Genomic DNA, 19,121 nt, shown 5'->3' on the forward strand with positions numbered 1-19,121 from the left:
AAGTAACAGAAACTGGAAAAGTTAATGTTAATTCTTTCTGGCTGGAAACTGTCCACCCGTCTCGGCACCATCTGAGTGCACCCCTTGATCCATTCCACTGTTATCCCACCAATTCTGCTTTTTGCATTTAGTGCAGGGCAGCATCCACCCCCTCCCCCCTCCACTCCGAGAAATGCAGCCAAAATTGTAACGTTCAGAATGGGTTACAGTGCGAGCGTGCTCTGCCACTCAAAAGGAAAAAGAGGCTGTCCTTGACTTCCTCTGGGCTGCAGTCAAGAGTGGTTACTTCGCTGATTCACTGTCATTTCAAATGCACTGCCACTGATGCCAGAAGTACGACTCCCTGACTTGTGTTTTCACCTCCTCCTTTTTGTCCCGGACCGGCTCCTGCTGGTTTGATTGCCTCTTGGCAAGGTTGGTCTCTTCAGGTAAGGTTGGACACTTGGATGGTGTGGGACCGGAAGTGGTAGATTTGCCATTTAGATGTGTGCAAAGCATGGGTTGTGGTGGGCAGGAATAACCCTAGAAACAAGGAGAAAATTGGCAGGGGTTGTACGTCGAAACGGCCAAATTAAAACGGGCGGTCACTGTCAAACAACTGGTTTCCTCTACATCAAGCAGACTAGGAGGTCGCTCCGTTGAGCACTTCAGCTCTGTCTGCTGCAATAGTGTGGACCTCCCAGTAGCCACCCATTTCCGTTCCCTGTCCCATTCTATTGCTGACATGTAAAGGTTCCATTATTGTCCTGTTATACTACATTTAGAATGTAACATGCATGAAATTCTTTTAACTTTTGTAAGGCAGACAGAGAATCACCACTTTGTCCAGCGCCCCTCACAGAAACCTACAGCACCTGGTGTTCCGAGGCGGTCTCCTCTCCAAGTACTGACCAGTCCTGAGGCTGTCTGTCCATGGTCTCATACTCTGTCAAACTGAGGTCGCCTGCAAATTGGTGAAACACCTCATCTTTTGTCTGGGCATCCTCCAACCAGGTGGCATTAACATTGTCCTCTGGTTTCTGTTAAACCCCCCCACCATCATCTTCCCCCAGCTCTGTCTCCTTTCACAGAACCAAAATCAATTCTCACCTTTCCTCTTATCATAGCCAATTAACACCTTGGGTTGGTCCAGTCTCTTCCCCCAGCCAATCTTCAGTCTTTATTCAGATGCCTTCCTGTTCTTTGCTTATACCTTGAAAAAGTGCTCAGACTTGAAATGTCGGTAATCTATCTTGCATCCTACAGGCGCTGCGGGACTGGCTGAGTTTCTCCAGCATTTCTGTTTTTAAAACAACCTGTTACTTTGACGTGATCAATTAATATTTTTTCCTTCAATCCTCGCTATCTTTTATCCGTTCTTGATGCCTTTGAATGCAAATTCCTGTTCTCAGCGTTGATGTTACAGCTTCATTGCAGACTTGACTATTTGCAAAGTGTAATGGGTGAGAACCTTCCTTGCAAGCCTTTCATAACTCTGCCAGCTGGACTTGGTTCTACTTTTTCATGAAACTCTGATATTTGGGAGAAAAGCCAAGTTGGTGGAGATGAGCCTGTCATCAGATCAGCCATGATCTCATTGAATGGTGGAGCACGCTTGATGGGCTGCATGGCCTACTCCTATTTCTTAAGTTCTTCTGTTTAGTGCTATTAAAACATCCTTGATGATTTTTATTTTATTCAGTTTCTTCAGAATTGTTTTTAAACTTCTGGGTACTTTTATTTGAGGACAGTGGAGTCTCAAATCTTCCATCCAAGTGTGGCAACACTTTGCCTTTGAATCTATAGGGGGTCATTGTCTGCATCTGGTCCTCCTGGAAACTAGGCACAGACTGGGAGATCACTGTGTTGGAACATCTCAGCTCTGTCCATCGCAACAGCAAGGACCTCCCAGTGATATAGCTCTTCAATTTGAGACCCCATTCCCACTCCAACACGTCTGTCTGTGGCCAAACTGAGGCTATCTGCAAATTTGGAGGAACAACACTTCATATTTCATTTGGGCACAGAATTTACATCGACGATTTCTGATAACACCCCCCCCCCCCCGAGTCTCTTTTCCTATCCCTCTGTCCCCATCCATTCCCTCTCCATTCAGAGGGCTAACCCTCTCTCCCCAACCCCCCCCAATCACCTCAGCTTTTTCTCTTCTTCTCTTCCACCTGTAATTACCTATGGCCTCTTACCTGTTTGCATATGATTATCCTCCTTTCCTCTCCACACCCACCCTCCCAATCTTCTTATTTAAGTCCATGGCTGTTTCTTGCTCATACCTTGAAGGGCTGAGGGCCGAAATATTGGTTACCCTTTACTTCCTGCGCATGCTTGCATGGCCTGCTGAGCTTCTCTGGCATCTTTGTGCATTGCACTCGACCCCTGCAGACTTTGCTACTTGGCATCTTCAATCTCCGTCCAGTTTTAAACTGCATTCCTGGAGAGAGAAAAAAACCCCGTAACCATTCACTTAATTAACCTTCGTTAAGGATACCTCACAACCAGGGAGAAAAATCCCAAGCCCTCCCATCCCAATGCCACTTTTCCACCAGCTATCCAGAACTGCACCCAATATAGTCCCACCGATGCCTTGAACAACTGGAGTATGACCTCCCTCCTGCCCTCAATGAGCCAGCCGACTGTTGAAGACAAGTGTGCCAAATGCTTGTAGGCAAGATCACAAGGATTTACAAACTGAAGGGGTGGACCAGAAGTCTATTCAAAGGGTTCTCAGAACAGACAACAAGATCACTGAGGTCTCCCTTTCACTGGGACCATTGCTTAAACAGGGCTCAAATCAAGGACCCTTTCCATCCAGCTCACAGGATCTTTGACACACTACCATCGGGAAAGTGGTACAGGAGCTTCAAGATCAGGAAAGCCAGGCTGGGGAATAGCTTCTTCCTGCAGGCTGTGAAACTGATGAGTGCTGTCATCCCGAATATTTATGTATATTTATTTTAAATGATATCCTTGCATATATATATATATGTGATTAGGGTTTACTGCGGCACCTGGGAGTCCAAAATTCCTGGAAAAGCCATGAGCAGGAAAGAGTAAGTTTAATTTCCCAAGCTACCTTTCCACGGATGCTGCCCGACCTGATTTCCTTATTTCACTTATGTGAGGATATATCCCCACCTCTTCTCATACAGAATGCTTGGCAGTGCCAATAACCCATCAAGATAATGGCCAGGGTGATGTGTTGCTGTGGTTAGCTTGTCACTTATCAGACATTGTCAGGCGTTTCCTGTGCCATCTCCTAACTATACTTTTCCTGACAGTGAAAACAAGCTTTAATTCCTTGGGAAATGGAATGGAATGATGCTACGTCATGGTCTGGTATGGCAACATCAATACCCCTGAGCACAAAGGTAGTGGACTCAGCCCAGGACATCACAGGAAAAACCTCCCCCCCCCCCAGCTATTGAGAACATCTACACGGAACGCTGCCGTCGAAGAGCAGCAGCAATCATCAAAGACCCACATCACCCAGCACATGCTCTGTTCTTGCTGCTGCCATCAGGAAAGAGGTGCAGGTGCCACAAGACTCGCACCCATCAGGTTCAGGAACAGCTGCTCCCCCTCCACCATCAGACTCCTTAACAACAAACTCAATCAGGGACTCATTTAAGGATTTTTACGTGCACTTTATTGATTTTCTTTTGTTCTCTCTGTATTGCACAGTCAGTTTGTTTACATTTATTATCTGTTTTCAGTTCTTTTATTTACATGATTACGCTGTGTACAATTTATTTTTTTACTACCAATTAGTGGTAATTCTGCCACGTCTGCAGGAAAAAAGGATCTTGGTTGTGTGAAGTCATGTGTATACTCTGACAATAAATCTGAAGACTGTCAAGTGAGTGTCAGCTCTCTGCGATTCCTGCCAAGACCATTCATTCGCGTTTCCCTGTAACTTTCATCTCGAGAAAGGGTCCTGTCTCAAAACGTTGACTGTATGTTGCTGCTCATGGATGCAGAGTGCCTCCAGCCATCAAAATTCCAGCATCGCCCCTTTTTTGTTTCCCTCTAGTCTGGTGGCACAGTTAGCACAATGCTGCGATAGGTCCAGCCACTAGGACCAGAGTTTGAATCTGGCACTGTCTCTAAGGAGTTTGTACGTTCTCCCTGTGTCCTGTGTGGATTTTCTCCGGCTGCTCCGGTTTCCTCCCACCCTCTAAAACATTCTGGGATTGTCGGTTAATTGGGTGGCATGGTCGAAAGGGCCTGTTACTGCACTTTACGTCTAAATTTAAAGAGTTGTTAGATCAGCTATCCAGTGATTTTTGGTGGTTCAGTCATGAGCATTTTCCTAGGGCTGGGAATTAACCCGACCTCCCCCACCACCCACTGTTCCTCAAACCCTGCTGTGAGATCTTTTGTACACAGCTGACCGAACAGACAGGTCTCTGGTTCAGAGCCAAAGAGGCTGAGACTTGTTTTACTTCCCAAAACACTGTTTTCGAGTAATTCCGATCATAAGAGCACGGAGGGTGGCCCTTCATCCATCTTGTCCATGCTTACCAAGTATGTCTGCCTGAACTAGTCCCATTAGTCTGCTTTAGCCCTGTTTTCCACTGAAATTTAAAAAAATCTTTCATGTACCCTATTAACTCCCCATGTATTGTCCTACCATCCATGTACTTTGGGGTAATCTACAGTAACTAACTCAGAAAGCAGCCAAGTTAATTATCATCCAACTACATAACCAGGCAAAACAGCGTTTCTCTGAACCACAGTACACATGCATGCACACACAATACACAGCACATAATAATCACATGTAGACGTGAAGATATAATTTATAATAAGTAAACACAAATATTTTGGGATGATTTACTTAGTTACAGATAGCTGTTCATCAATCTCACAGCCTGGAGAAGAAGGTATTCACAAGCTGGCTGTCCTGATTTCGATGCTCCTGTACCACCTTCCTGATGGTATTGAGATCCTGTGTGCTGGATAGAAAGGGTCTTCTATTATTCTTTGAGCCTTATTTAATGTCGAACCCAGTGATCCTCTCGGACGTTTTGACAACCCTCTGTATTGATTTTCAGCTACCATCCCATACAATGATGCAGCCAGGCAGGACACTCTCAATTGTGGTCTTGTAAAATGTAGTTGGTGGGTGGGTGGGGGGGGGGGGGGTGCGGTTGCTTTTCCCTCCTCAACTTCCTTGGGAAGTGTCGGCGCTGCTGCGCCTTCCTGACTAATGTGGAAGTGTTGTGGGTCCAGGATAGGTCATCCATGATATGAACACTGAGGAACTTTGTGCTCTCCGTGACAGAACCATTGATTTGTAATGCAGAGTGGTGGACCTTTAGCCTCCTGGAATCCTCAATCATCTCTTTCGTCCATGATGAGACTCCGGTTGTTGTTTTCTCCCCATTTAATGAGCCAATGGCATAAAAGGATCCCCATGGCCTTGACAGCAATCTTTCCTCACTGCTACAAAAGCCTGAAATCCACCTCCTCTAAGTTCAAGAACAGACTTGTGATGTCAATTTTATTGTCATCTGATTGCGCAAGTACAACCTGATGAAACAGGGTCATTCTCTGGTCCTCGGTTCAAAACACGCAGACGCTCAACCAGACACATCACATACAAACAATACATATGCAGGACAAATATTTGTACAAATAAATATCGTTTAATGAATATCAGAGTCTCGGAGGGTCAGTGTGAACCGTTCCTTTGGTTGTTCAGCAGTCTCTGCCTGTGGGAAGAAGCAGTTCCTCAGCCTGGTGGTGCTGGCTCTGATCCTCCTGCATCTCTTCCCTGACGGAAGCAGCTGAAAGATCCTCAGTGATTTTGCGCTCCCTCTTCAGAGAAAGATCCCAGTTGATCATGTCGATGGCAGGGCGGGAGATTCCAGTGATCCTCTCTGCCACTCTTATGGTCCTGTGGATTGACCTGCAATCCATTTCTCTGCAGCTACCATTACCAGGATGCTCTCGATAGAGCTCCTGTAGTCGATTGACAGGATGGTGGCCAGTGCCTTGCCCACTTCAACCTTCTCAGGAAGTGCAGTTGCCGTTGTGCGTTCTCAACAAGTAAGAAGCTGTCTGCCCATGACTAGGTCACTAGTTAAGTAAACTTCAAGGAACTTGATGCTCTCCACTCTCTTCACTGCAGAGTTGTTGATGGGTAGTGGAGCGTGGTCGTTCCTGGTCTTCCTGATGTCTACAATCACGTCCTTCATCTTGTTCACGTTGAGGCTTGTGTGTGCATTGCGAACGGAGCATAATATTTCACTTTGGATGTTCCTGTGTTGTATGCCGAGAAGCCCTTCATTGGTGGTGCTTGGCAGGCACCAGAAAAATAATTTGGGAAAGTCCTTGGGGGGTGTTAGCATTGCAATATGTCTCTATGCAAAATGTATCTTGATTTTACTTTGAGGCAGTAAACAATACGTGGGCTATTGTGTGCAGTTCTGGTTGCTTCATTACAGGAAGGATGTCAAGGCTTTGGAAAGGGATTTACATTAAATTTAGAGATACAACACGATAATAGGCTCTTCTGGCCCATGAGCCCCTGCCACCCAAATAATCCCCGTACGTGACTCATACCTTGATGAAGGGCTCAAGCCTGAAACGTTGGTTTTGTATCTTTATCTTTGCTCCATCAAGTACACTTTTTAACCTGCTGAGTTTCTCCAGTTCTGTGTTTTTACTTCAGTCACGGTGTCTGCAGACTTTGGTGTTTTACTCCAGTTGGAAGAAGCCCAAGCAGAAAACGAGGTGGTGTTCCTCCAATTTGTGGGTGGTTTCAGTCTAACAGTGCTTAGGACTAGGGGATTTAGAAAATAGGAAATGGGGGAAGTTTAAAGATGTGCAGGGCAAGTTTTTCTTTTGGTAGGTGCCTGGCATACAGGCTACCTGACGACTGGTGGGACCAGGTATGAAAGTAAAGTTTATTTGTGTATCATGCAGGCGGCAGGGTTTTTATTTCAACTTGGGCATTGTGCTCAGCACAGCCACTTCGGCCACAGTTCGACGTCACTACATAATGAATAAATCCTTTTAAATGGAACTAAATTCATGAGCGATAATCATTGACACATTCATGCAGGACTTCACAAGGTGGTGTCCAGGGTTGTCCATCAACTGTCCCAAGATGTTGTGCCCAGTTCCCGTCATCCAGCTGGCAGAAAAGATGTCAAACAGTTCACAAGAATGTCACCAGTACTGCTGGGCAGCCTGCAGTGGCAGATTAACAACCCTACAGGCTCTCGGCTGAACTTTAGTAAGGCCCCTTCCAACCTTGCCCAATGGCCCCCACCCTTCGTTGAATAGAATAAAGTGTGGAGGAGAATACATGCCCCGTTTGAGGCAGAATGTTCACTGTCCCTCTTCTGCTGATTTGGCTTGTTCACGTTGAGGCTTGTGTGTGCATTGCGAACGGAGCATAATATTTCACTCTGGATGTTCCTGGGTCCTCTACCGGCATCACCTACGGCTCCTAGAACGCTTCCACCAGCGTTGTCTCCGCTCCATCCTCAAAATTTATTGGAGCGACTTCATCCCTAACATCGAAGTACTCGAGATGGCAGAGGCCAACAGCATCGAGTCCACGCTGCTGAAGATCCACCTGCGCTGGGTGGGTCACGTCTCCAGAATGGAGGACCATCGCCTTCCCAAGATCGTGTTATATGGCGAGCTCTCCTCTGGCCACCGTGACAGAGGTGCACCAAAGAAGAGGTACAAGGACTGCCTAAAGAAATCTCTTGGTGCCTGCCACATTGACCACCGCCAGTGGGCTGATATCGCCTCAAACCATGCATCTTGGCGCCTCACAGTTCGGCGGGCAGCAACCTCCTTTGAAGAAGACCGCAGAGCCCACCTCACTGACAAAAGACAAAGGGGGAAAAACCCAACACCCAACCCCAACCAACCAATTTTCCCCTGCAACCGTGTCTGCCTGTCCCGCATCGGACTTGTCAGCCACAATCGAGCCTGCAGCTGACGTGGACTTTTACCCCCTCCATAAATCTTCGTCCGCGAAGCCAAGCCAAAGAAAGAAGACAAAGAAAGATTTGGCTACCAGGTTCCGATGCGATCAACACAGTGGCAGGGCAGGCCAGCTCCCTGTACCCTCTTCCCCCATTGTTACACATCACTCCTGAGCTCTGATCTTCACCCTCCGGCGCAAGCAGCGGCCAATAATATAGAGAGATCACGGCTGGAAGTCGGGCCTCCATCTGGGCCGATGAGCCCCAGCCGGAATCACCTGCCATTTTACAGCAGATGCGGTACACAGAGTAGGGCAGCACGTGGCTCCCAAGGGTCTGTAGAGACCACTGGCATCCCTGCCACAGTGGAGGCACCCACTCCTGGATGTGGCTCCAGCCCGATTCCAATGGCATGGTCATACTCATCTTGCTCTGGGCCCGTGTTTTTGATGGGTAATAGTCTCCACGGCTGCTTTTATTCTCACGGAGGCAGTTGCCACCGATCTCTATTTGCAACATCGGCTGCATGATGTTTCCATGCCCCCTCCCCCCCCGGCAAAAATATTGGCCCCATGTCATGCCCTCCGCGTGGTTGTCAGCGCTTCATTGTGGATGGGTCCCCTTACCTTCCAGGCTCCTAAGCTTCAGTCTAATGGGTAATTCACCACTGGCAGCCCCAAAGCATAGAGGATGAGGGGCCTTTTTGAAGGTTGATAAAATCCTGCATGATGTAGACAGTCTTGGTCTTTAGCGTAGCGGCTATCCCAATGCAGTTGCAGCACCAGCGACCGGGGTTCAAATCTGGCACTGTCTGTAAGGAGTTTGTGCATGCTCCTGTCTCCTCCCACCCTCCAAAAAGTATAGGGGGTGTAGGTTAATTGGGCGGCATGAGCTCATGAGCCAAAAGGGCCCGTTACTATGCTGCGTGTCTTAAATTTAAATGTAAAATTTAGTGGGTGTAGAATTGAGGTGGGGGGGGTGGGGGGGAGATGTAAAAAGCACCTGAAGCATTCCTTTCCACACAGAGGGTGGTGGGTGCAGGGGATGCGGACTGCACCGGGTGATGCCATCAGAGAGGGTGACACCAAGATGTCTGTTTACAAAATTTTTGTGCAGTATTTCAGCTGAAATTTATTATTTTTTTACAAAAATGTCTCTTTTGTTAGTTATAACAACACAAATGTTTTTCAAAGCTACGTTAATGTATCAATATACCTACAAGGCTAAAACTCTATGCTTATTTACCTTTTGAACCTTGTAATGCACTCTGGTCAGAGCCCCCCCCCCCCCCCTCACTCAGCACTGCCGCTGCCATCACCCCCTCTTTTCCTCCACCCTGGACTCAGTGCTGCCTCCACTCTGGACATATAAGGAATATACATCTGTTCCTTCTATGCTTGGTACATTTGCACACTTGTTCTGGGGGGGGGTGGGGGTGACCCCATGAGTTACCACACCGGGTGACAGCAACTCAAGTGACGCCACTGGTGATTGATCAATGAAACGAGCTGTTAGAGGAAGTGATAGAGGCAGGTACTGTTGTAAAGATGAAGACGCTCAGTCTAGTCCAAAGAAAGGAAAGGTATGGATGGATATGATCGGAATGCAGGCAAATAAGACTCTGGTTAGTCATTGTAGTTCGGCATGGACATCGGAGTGTTTCTGTGCTGTAAAATTTGATGAAAATAAGCTTTTTGTACAACGTACATCTGCACTGACATTCTTTCTTGCTGCAGCTGGACAAGTACAGCAACTATATAATAGTTTGCATTAAATTAAAGCAGGAGAATGCAAAAGATAAGATAACCTAAGCCCTTTTTACACAGAGATCCCGCAATACTGCCGTAAAGAAGACCTAAACAACGTTGACATAATGCTGCTCCACTGCGTCATTTTACAAAGTGTGTCGGCTTTCCGGAAGCAAGAGAGGCGTGATTTGTCGGCATCTAGTGTAACATATAACATACACATACTTCCCTGGCCTGCTAGCTTGCCCTTTTTGCACAGATGTCAATTTGGCGCTGTGACGACCTCTGCTGCTGGGTTAAAGGGGGGACTGCAATTCTGTGTTCATACCTTTTACACTGAAGCTGTGGCACCAAAAGGGGGCAATACTCCCACCTTGAAGTGGCTGTGTAAGAGGGGCTATTGACTCCACTTCCCTACTTGGAGGCTTGAATTTTTTTTTACTCCCTTTTTGTAGCATCACAAGTGATTTCCATCCAACAAGTTACATTCAAACTCTGTTCATTGATGTTTGAAGAAAGCTCCAGCTACTTTTTATGCCGATAAACCATGGAGATGACCGAAAAAAAGTTTTTTGTTTGTAATGGTCAAATATGCTGCCTGATTTGCTAATTGTCTCTAGTATTTTTTGTTTTTATCCTTGACCTCCCTTTATTCCCCTCTTGGTAGTGAATAACTCATCGTTACCAATCTACTGACCAACGAAAACAGATCCTTCCAGAATTTCAAGATCCATGTAGCTTTGAGCATTTCTCCCAGTTCTCTCAACTTTAGTTTTCATGAAAACAGCTTTAATTGAATAAGTATATGGATGGGAAGGGGATGGAGGGTTATGAGCAGAGTGCTGGTAAGTGAGATTAGAGGAGGGTTCTTGGATCAGTGCGGACTAGAAGGGCCAAATTGGCCTGTTTCTGAGTTGTAATTGTTATATGGTTATGGAAGAATCGCAAGGAGGAAAGAGTAGGTGATGATGAATTTTGAGATTTAAAAAATTAAAGTCCATTGGCTGAGGCATGTAGAAATTACAGACAAGAAAGGGAGCTGGTGAGGGGGAGAAAAGGAGGGGATGGAGGGAAACGGAAATCCATGCTGGAAACTGAGTCCTGCCGAATATGTAAACTAATTCGACACTATTCCCAACTTTTTTTATTCACCTACCTTCTTAACTATCCAACTCCCCCACATTCTACTATGGAGGCAATTTGCAGGACCTGCTCCCCTACCAATCCACATATTGTGGCACATGGAATTAACCAGAGCACTTGGGAGGGAGACCCACGACAGTTGTGGAAAGGACCCTAATGCACAAAGTGGCAGGATTAGCATAGTCGTTAGTGCAATGCTATTACAGCGCCAGCAACTCAGGTTTAAATCTGGATCACTTTCCTTCTCTCCAGCCCCTCCACCACCTCCGTGTCTGTGTGCATTTTCTCCCACATCCCCAGACGCGTGGGCTCAGTCATTTAATTGATCACATGGGCATATTTGGGCTGTGCGGGCTCATGGGTCGTCGGAAGGGCGCATTACTGTGGCTGTTTCTCTAAAATAAAAGAAGGTTGATTAAGGTCAGAATGAGCCTTGCTTTTTTATTCAAAACTTCATAGATTAAGGGCACTATTCCAAGACACAGCGCACAGTGTCAACAATTTTCGGAGGCTAACGCTTTGGACTCTGGCCCTTTTTAATCTTTCATAATATATACTCCGTACTGGGTCCATGGGTAAACTGTAGTACGAACGGCAGTACGAACCTGCTGGTGGTTGGATACAAAACCAGGACACAGAGTCTATGCACTTGTTGGTAGTCCCTGACAATGGGGACATGGAGTCTAAAGGGTTAATAATTTGGATTGGAGCTCCCAGATCCGAACTCGTGATCTCTGTGAGCCTGTCCTGGCACACTTCCTGGCTTGATTAATTCTTGGACACGCTTGCTATGTTGGCTGAGCCACAAATCGGCCATTGTGGGTGAATAGATTAACATAATCCGATGGGATAGCTTCCTCTTACAATTTGTTAATCTTGTTTATCCCATGTCGTCACACATAATTATCTCGCTGCATCGTGGGCTTTCCTGATCAGCTGTGCGCATCTGCCAGCCTGCGCAGGGATAGTTCACCCCGTGGGCAAGGTGGGGTGGAAAATCTGCTTCCTGATCACTCTGCCACAATCCTTGACAGAGTGAATCAGTTAGTGATGAGCGAGAGTCTGTCCCGGTTAAGTCTGGAGGAAATCGACGGGTCTTGCAAGGTCAAGTTTATCGCTGTGGGTGTAACGAGAAATTTTGTTTCATGAGCAGTCCAGTGAGCAGTGCAGGGAAGGTGATCATGGCAGCGGCAAGTGGGGAGCTCAGTGCAGGACCTGCACAGGTTGCGGGCAGTTGGCGACTTGCAGTTGAAGGACTCACACAGGCTGCGGGTTGCTGGAGACTGACTCATGGGAACCAGGTATTGGGACCGGGATTTGAGAGGGTGCAGAGGACAAGAAGGGCCTCAGGCTTTGAAGGCTTCCTGATTGTGTCGGATGTATGGATCTGGAGCTCGAGTCAATGAGGATTTGAACTGGAGACTGTGCGGCTGTGGGAGTGGCTGGAGGTGAAACCACAGACTCTCAGTGTCTCTGAAAGGACTCCCTTTTGGTTCTCTTTCTCCTATTGTTAGGGCCAATGTTCATGGTGACTTTGTTTGCCTTATGACAGGTAAAATTTGAAGTATATTGTGTATATTACTTTTTGATATATTATTACGAGACATTAAAAGGGACCTTGAGTTAAAATCAAGGAACAGAGAAATGAACAATCAGTTTTTAGGAGTAACTTGAAACATTGGCTGTCCATTTCTTTCCATGGACTCTGGCTGACTCAAGTCCCTCCATCTCCTGTTTGTTTGCATTGTGCCCGTGGCAGACCTGAGAGGCTTGTAGGTGATGTTCTGTGAATGTCAAGTTTATTGTTTCTGATTGTACAACCTGACGAAACGTCATTCTTGGGTCCTCAGTACAAAATATGTAGACGCGCATCCAGACATAACACGCATACTGACAAACAATATATATGCAGGACAAGTATTCATATATACAAATATGACAGTCTTGGTTGGTTAGTGTGAGCAGTTCCTTTGGTCGTTCATTCTCGCTGCCCGTGGGAAGGTGATGTTCCTCAGCCTGGTGGTTCTGGCTCTGCTACTCCTGTATCTTGTTCCCAATGGGAGCAGTTGAAAGATGCAGTCAGTGGGGCGGAAGAGGTCCTCAATGATTTTGCACACCCTCTTCAGACAATGATCCAGGTAGATTTCATCGATGGAGTGGGGAATGATCCTCTCTGCCACTCTTATGGACCTGTGGATTGACCTCCGATCCATTTCTCTGCAACAACCCATACCACACTGTGATGCAGCCGGCCATGATGCTCTCGGTAGAGCTCCTGTAGAAGGTTGACATGATGGTGACCGGTGGCCTTGCTCGATCCAGTCTTCCTGACAAGTGGGGAGATGTTGAGTGTCCACGATAGGTCACTAGTTAAGTGGACTCAAAAGAATCTGGTGATAATTCCCTCTCTCCACCACAGAGTTATTGACATGTAGTGGAGGGAGGGTGGCTATTCCTGGTCCCCCTGAAGTTCAGATCATCCCCTTCATCTTGGTGTGCAGGTGACAGCAAGTCTGGTTCGTGCTGTACCCAAATGAACGCAGGTTCTACCTCTGGGCCCAAGGTGAACGTGTCCAGGGTGGTCCTGGATTTATTCCCTATGTGCCGGTCGATGGGATTAGCGAAGTGATATTTTGGCACGTACTAGCAGAGCCGAATGGCCTGCTTCCTGTGCGGTAGGATTTTATGTCATACAGCATAGGAACAGGCCCTTCTGGCCCATGAGCCCGTTCCACCCAATTAACCTACAACCCTGGCCCATTTTGAAGGGTGGGAAGTCACTGGAGTACCCGGAGGAAACCAACACAGAGAATGTACAAACTCCCTACAGACAGCGTCGGATTTGAACCCCACTCACTAGTGTTATAACTACTCAGTTATCGCCTATTGGATACTCTCCTGTTCACTTTATCTCCATGGTCAGGGACAGAATTCACTTGAATATTTGTGTTGCAAATAAACAAGTGCAGGCAATCCTTTTTTCACCCCCTGCACCTCCCCCCGCTACTTTTTCCAACGTGAAAATGCGTCACTACAGATTCACAAGAATCAGAATTAGAATTTGTTCTGAGCATGTTTTGCAGCAGGATTACTTTTAATTACAGTTAAAAATAAAATTGGTGCAAAAGCAGAGGAAGTGAAGTAGTGTCTGTGGTTCATCGTCTTTTCAGAAATCCAATGGAGATGGGGATGAAGCTGTTTTTGTGCCACTGGGTGTTTGTCTTCAGGCTCCTGTACCTCCTTCCTGATGGCAGCAGCAGTGTGAAGAGGTGGTGAGGGCCATTGAAGATAGTGGCTGATTCTTGTAGAGTTGCGAGTCAAATGTTTTAAAAGTGTATTTCCATTCCAAGATTACAGGTTTCCCCCCCCCACCCCCCACCCCATGCCTCAGAATTCTTGGCTGGTGATTTGTCAATTCATTAAAAAGAAGTCTCTATTACCCGAATAGCCATGGCCAGTTCACCAGTGCAAATTCTCTGGTGTGCTCGTGTTCTGAATTTGCAGGTTGGGGGTTGTTAGAAACAGAAGTACCTTCACAGAAATTGCTCGAGACAAAAATTGAGAACAAAGAAAATTTATTATACAACAATGCAAAGTTGGGTGCTTCCCCTTACCCTGGGAATACAGACATACACTGGGGCTCACCCAACTTTTATACAGTTTATTTCAGTATAGGAATACCCCCCCCCCCCCTTACATTCTTCTGCCTCCTGGAGAGGTTTGGCATTAGGCAATCCTGCCTGCCTACGTGCTGTTTCTGTGAACTTGGAGGACCAGGGGGTATCCTGTCGGTGTCTCATCATGTCATTATCCTCATTGTCCTTATTCACAAACCTGTCTTTGTTCTAATTTACACCTTCCCAACTCTCAGGGCTACAACCTCTTCATATGTAGAACTGGCTAATACTGTCTAGGGCTTACTAATTACATATGCAAAACCTGCTAATTCTATCTAGGGCTAGAAGACCCTTATCTTATTCAGACTAACTCTACTTCCTACATTCTAATATCCATTTCTTATCCTGTTCATACTGGCTTTATTCATTTACCCATATATCTATATTAGTTTCCTCGTCTTCATATTTTTATATCAGTTTTACTCATCTCTCACAATCCTCACTTTTCTTTTAAATCAGTGATACTGATCTCTCACAATGATCAGTGTTACTGATCTCTTACAGGGTGAAATGAAAAAAAAAGCACTGACCTGTGATCTTTGCATTGTAATGTTAGTTCAAATTTATTTATCAACCTATTGTAAAGAACACCCCATGTTCTACGGTTCTTGGAGTCTTTTCTTTAGCTTGGCTTCGCGGACGAAGATTTATGGAGGGGGTAAAAAGTCCACGTCAGCTGCAGACTCGTTTGTGGCTGACAAGTCCGATGCGGGACAGGCAGACACGATTGCAGCGGTTGCAGGGGAAAATTGGTTGGTTGGGGATGGGTGTTGGGTTTTTCCTCCTTTGCCTTTTGTCAGTGAGGTAGGCTCTGCGGTCTTCTTCAAAGGAGGTTGCTGCCCGCCAAACTGTGAGGCGCCAAGATGCACGGTTTGAGGCGATATCAGCCCACTGGCGGTGGTCAATGTGGCAGGCACCAAGAGATTTCTTTAGGCAGTCCTTGTACCTTTTCTTTGGTGCACCTCTGTCACGGTGGCCAGTGGAGAGCTCGCCATATAACACGATCTTGGGAAGGCGATGGTCCTCCATTCTGGAGACGTGACCCATCCAGCGCAGCTGGATCTTCAGCAGCGTGGACTCGATGCTGTCGACCTCTGCCATCTCGAGTACTTCGACGTTAGGGATGTAAGCGCTCCAATGGATGTTGAGGATGGAGCGGAGACAACGCTGGTGGAAGCGTTCTAGGAGCCGTAGGTGGTGCCGGTAGAGGACCCATGATTCGGAGCCGAACAGGAGTGTGGGTATGACAACGGCTCTGTATACGCTTATCTTTGTGAGGTTTTTCAGTTGGTTGTTTTTCCAGACTCTTTTGTGTAGTCTTCCAAAGGCGCTATTTGCCTTCGCGAGTCTTTTGTCTATCTCATTGTCGATCCTTGCATCTGATGAAATGGTGCAGCCGAGATAGGTAAACTGGTTGACCGTTTTGAGTTTTGTGTGCCCGATGGAGATGTGGGGGGGCTGGTAATCATGGTGGGGAGCTGGCTGATGAAGGACCTCAGTTTTCTTCAGGCTGACTTCCAGGCCAAACATTTTGGCAGTTTCCGCAAAGCAGGACGTCAAGCGCTGAAGAGCTGGCTCTGCATGTGTTACTCCAAGAACCATTCAGAGCCAGCTCTTGAATGGTTCTTGGAGTAACACAATGCAAACACACATATGGACATAACACTCAAACACACAATGGGTATTTACAAATATTAAAATAAATGTATATTATTGTTAAATAAATAGTTGAGTCATGGAAGGTTTGTATGAGAAGTTCATCAGTGGTTCAGCATTCTCACTGCTCTTGGAAAGAAGCTGTTCCTCAGCCTGGTGGTACTAGCTCTCATACTGCTGGACCTCTTTCCTGATGGGAGTTGCCGGAAGATGCTGCATGTGGGGTGGTTGGGGTCCTCACTGATTTTTGCGAGCCCTCTTTAGACAACAATCCCGGTAAATCGCATCATTGTGGGAGAGTGGGAGTTAGGATTTCCCAGTGATCCTCTCTGCCGCTCTTGTGGTCCTGTGGATTGACCTTCGACAGCAGTCGTACTACACTGTGATGCAGCCGTCCAGGACACACTCGATCGTACTCCTGTAGAAGGTTGACATGATGGTGGCTGGTAGTCTTCTCAGGAATGCCTTCCTGACAAGTGGGGAGATGTGTGTGCAGGATAGATCACTAGTTAAGTGGACCATGAGAAAACTTGGTGCTCTCCACTCCATTAATTTCTTCAGGTGCCTTGTCGTTTGGTGTGGGTGAACATGTGTCTCCATCTGCCATGATCTCTGATCCTTCGAATTGCAGTTGCCTTCGGTGAAGGCTCCTTTGAGCTGAGACCACAGTTGATGTTGAGTTCACGATTATACAAGGGACAAGTACTGAAGTGGTTTCCCGTTGCCTTCTTCAGTTGCAGTGTCCATACTGGATGGGTCACCCTGGCCATTGAACAGCAGAATCATCTGCCCAGCGTTTTTAGTTTGACAACCATAAATTCCAATTTGTTGAATCTGCTTAAGAAGCCATCCACCATCTGCAATCCATGGCTTCACGTGACCCTGATTGGGAGGTTAAACAGGTTCTACACCTTGCCCAAGGATGACCTGTAGGCTATTGGACAGGAGGCGCGCCCTACACCTCCTTTTGCTGAGCAGTGGTGCAACCCCGACACTGCATCTCTCCATTACCGAGCTATTAATGTAGTCGTTCCTGGCCCTCCTGAAGCCCACAATCATTTCCTTTGCCTTGTCCAGGTTGAGATTCGGGTTGTTATTGTCGCACCATATCATCAGATTTTCTGCCTCTTCTCTGTAGTGCAACTCATCGTTGTTGTTGATTCTAGGATAAGAGGGGCATAACTTCAGGATGAAAGGATATCTATTTAAAATAGACGGAAAAAAATGTCTTTAGTCAAAGGAATGCGAGTCTGTGGAACTTGTTGCCACAGGCAGCTGCGGAAATAGGTTGTTGGCTGTATTTAAGGCAGAGATTGACAGGTATTTGATTAGACAGGGCATCAAGGATTACAGAGAGAGAAGGTATCGGAACATATACTTTATAAGTTATAAAATGGGATGAAAAACTGGTACAATATAAAAGCTCACCAGTATTGCATCATTTACTTAATACATGGAAGAAGATCCATTTAGAAAGGAAAAAAAACGAATTACCAAATACCAAAGTTATTATTGACACAAAATCCACTAATCCCTTTTACAATAGATAACCTTTCCTTTAGAGAATGGGAGAGAAAAGGAATCAAAAGAATAGAAAATTGTTTTTTTGGGAAATAATTTATTAACATTTGAACAGTTGAAGTACAAATATGGAATAACTCACGGTACAATGTTTACATATCATCAGTTTATTTAAAGGATAAATTGGGAAACAGATTGAGATTACCAGAAGGAAGCAGCTTTGAATATGTGATTACAGACACAATGATAATTAAAAGATTTATTACAAACATGTACATTAAGATGCAAGATAAGGAAAATGATGAAATAAGCTATAAACCTAAACAAAAATGGGAAAAGGATTTAAACAAAGATAAAAAATGAAGCATGGGAAAAGTTATGTTCTGGAACTATGAAGAATACAATAAGCACAAGGTTACGCTTATTACAGTATAATTGGTTACACAGGTTATATATCACATCTCAAAAATTAAAAGAATGGGATCCAACATTATCAGATAGATGTTTTCACTGTAAGAAGGAAATGGGAACAACAGTACATGTAATTTGGACATGTACGAAAGTGAATACGTTTTGGGAAGAACTAAATCAGATATTAAATAAAATCACAAAAAATAACATACCAAAAAATCCAGAGATCTTTCTTTTAAGTAACATAAGAAGTAAGGAATTAGGCCTCAAATTGGATAAAGCACAAAAAAGATTCATTATGATAGCCTTAGCAGTAGCAAAAAAATGTATAATGTCAACTTGGAAAATGGAAGAGAGCCTGAGAATACAGCAATGGTACATGGAAATTAATAAATGTATTCCAATGGAAAAAATAACACATAATTTAAAAAATAAAGTCACATTGTTTGAACAAATTTGGGAACCATACATGGAACATAACAGAGAGGGCTTGCCTCGGACCTCCACCCCCTAAAATGATAAGAAGACAAAACGACTTGATCCAGTGTGTAAAAGTAGATGACACATTTTTCTTGTTTATTTTCCTTTGTGTGAAGATATTGTTTTATGGTTTTATTATATTGTATGTGTTGAATATTTATGGATTTTGGAGGGTGTTGGAAAGGGGGGAGGGAGGGTAAGGGGGGGGGAAAAAGCGATGTGTAAATTTAATGAGAAACGTTTGTACATATTTTGGTTGATATGGTTTACAGTGTGAAAAATTTTAAAAATATTTAAAAAAAAAAGGATTGCCGGGGAGTGGGGCTGAGTGGGAAGAAAGATCAGCTCATGATAGAATGGCGGAGCAGACTCGATGGGCCTACTTCTGTTCCTATATCTTGTGAACTACTGCTGTGTCATCTTGTGTTTGACTTACTTTTGCGAACAGATAAGGAAATAGAAATGACCCTTTGGAATTAGTCTCTAGTTAAACATTCACCATAGTGAAACAAAGTGGAGAGCAGGAATCCTTAATATGA

At 45.5% G+C, this 19,121-nt stretch overlaps 1 protein-coding gene across 4 annotated transcripts in view; it reads left to right on the forward strand.

The window, feature by feature from the left end:
- shc1 (SHC (Src homology 2 domain containing) transforming protein 1) overlaps nucleotides 1-19,121 on the forward strand; it is a 103,562-nt gene that overhangs the window by 6,156 nt on the left and 78,285 nt on the right. Inside the window, exon 1 of one of the 4 annotated variants that reach the window (XM_069940249.1) lies at nucleotides 295-428. The exons of the other annotated variants lie outside the window; for them this stretch is intronic. The gene's annotated coding sequence lies outside the window, so the exon portion shown is untranslated. Of the gene's footprint in view, nucleotides 1-294; nucleotides 429-19,121 lie in introns of those variants that run through there. 4 annotated transcript variants of the gene reach the window in all.

The sequence above is a fragment of the Narcine bancroftii genome, chromosome 5 (genome assembly GCF_036971445.1).
Source record: "Narcine bancroftii isolate sNarBan1 chromosome 5, sNarBan1.hap1, whole genome shotgun sequence".
Taxonomy (NCBI): Eukaryota; Metazoa; Chordata; class Chondrichthyes; order Torpediniformes; family Narcinidae; genus Narcine; species Narcine bancroftii.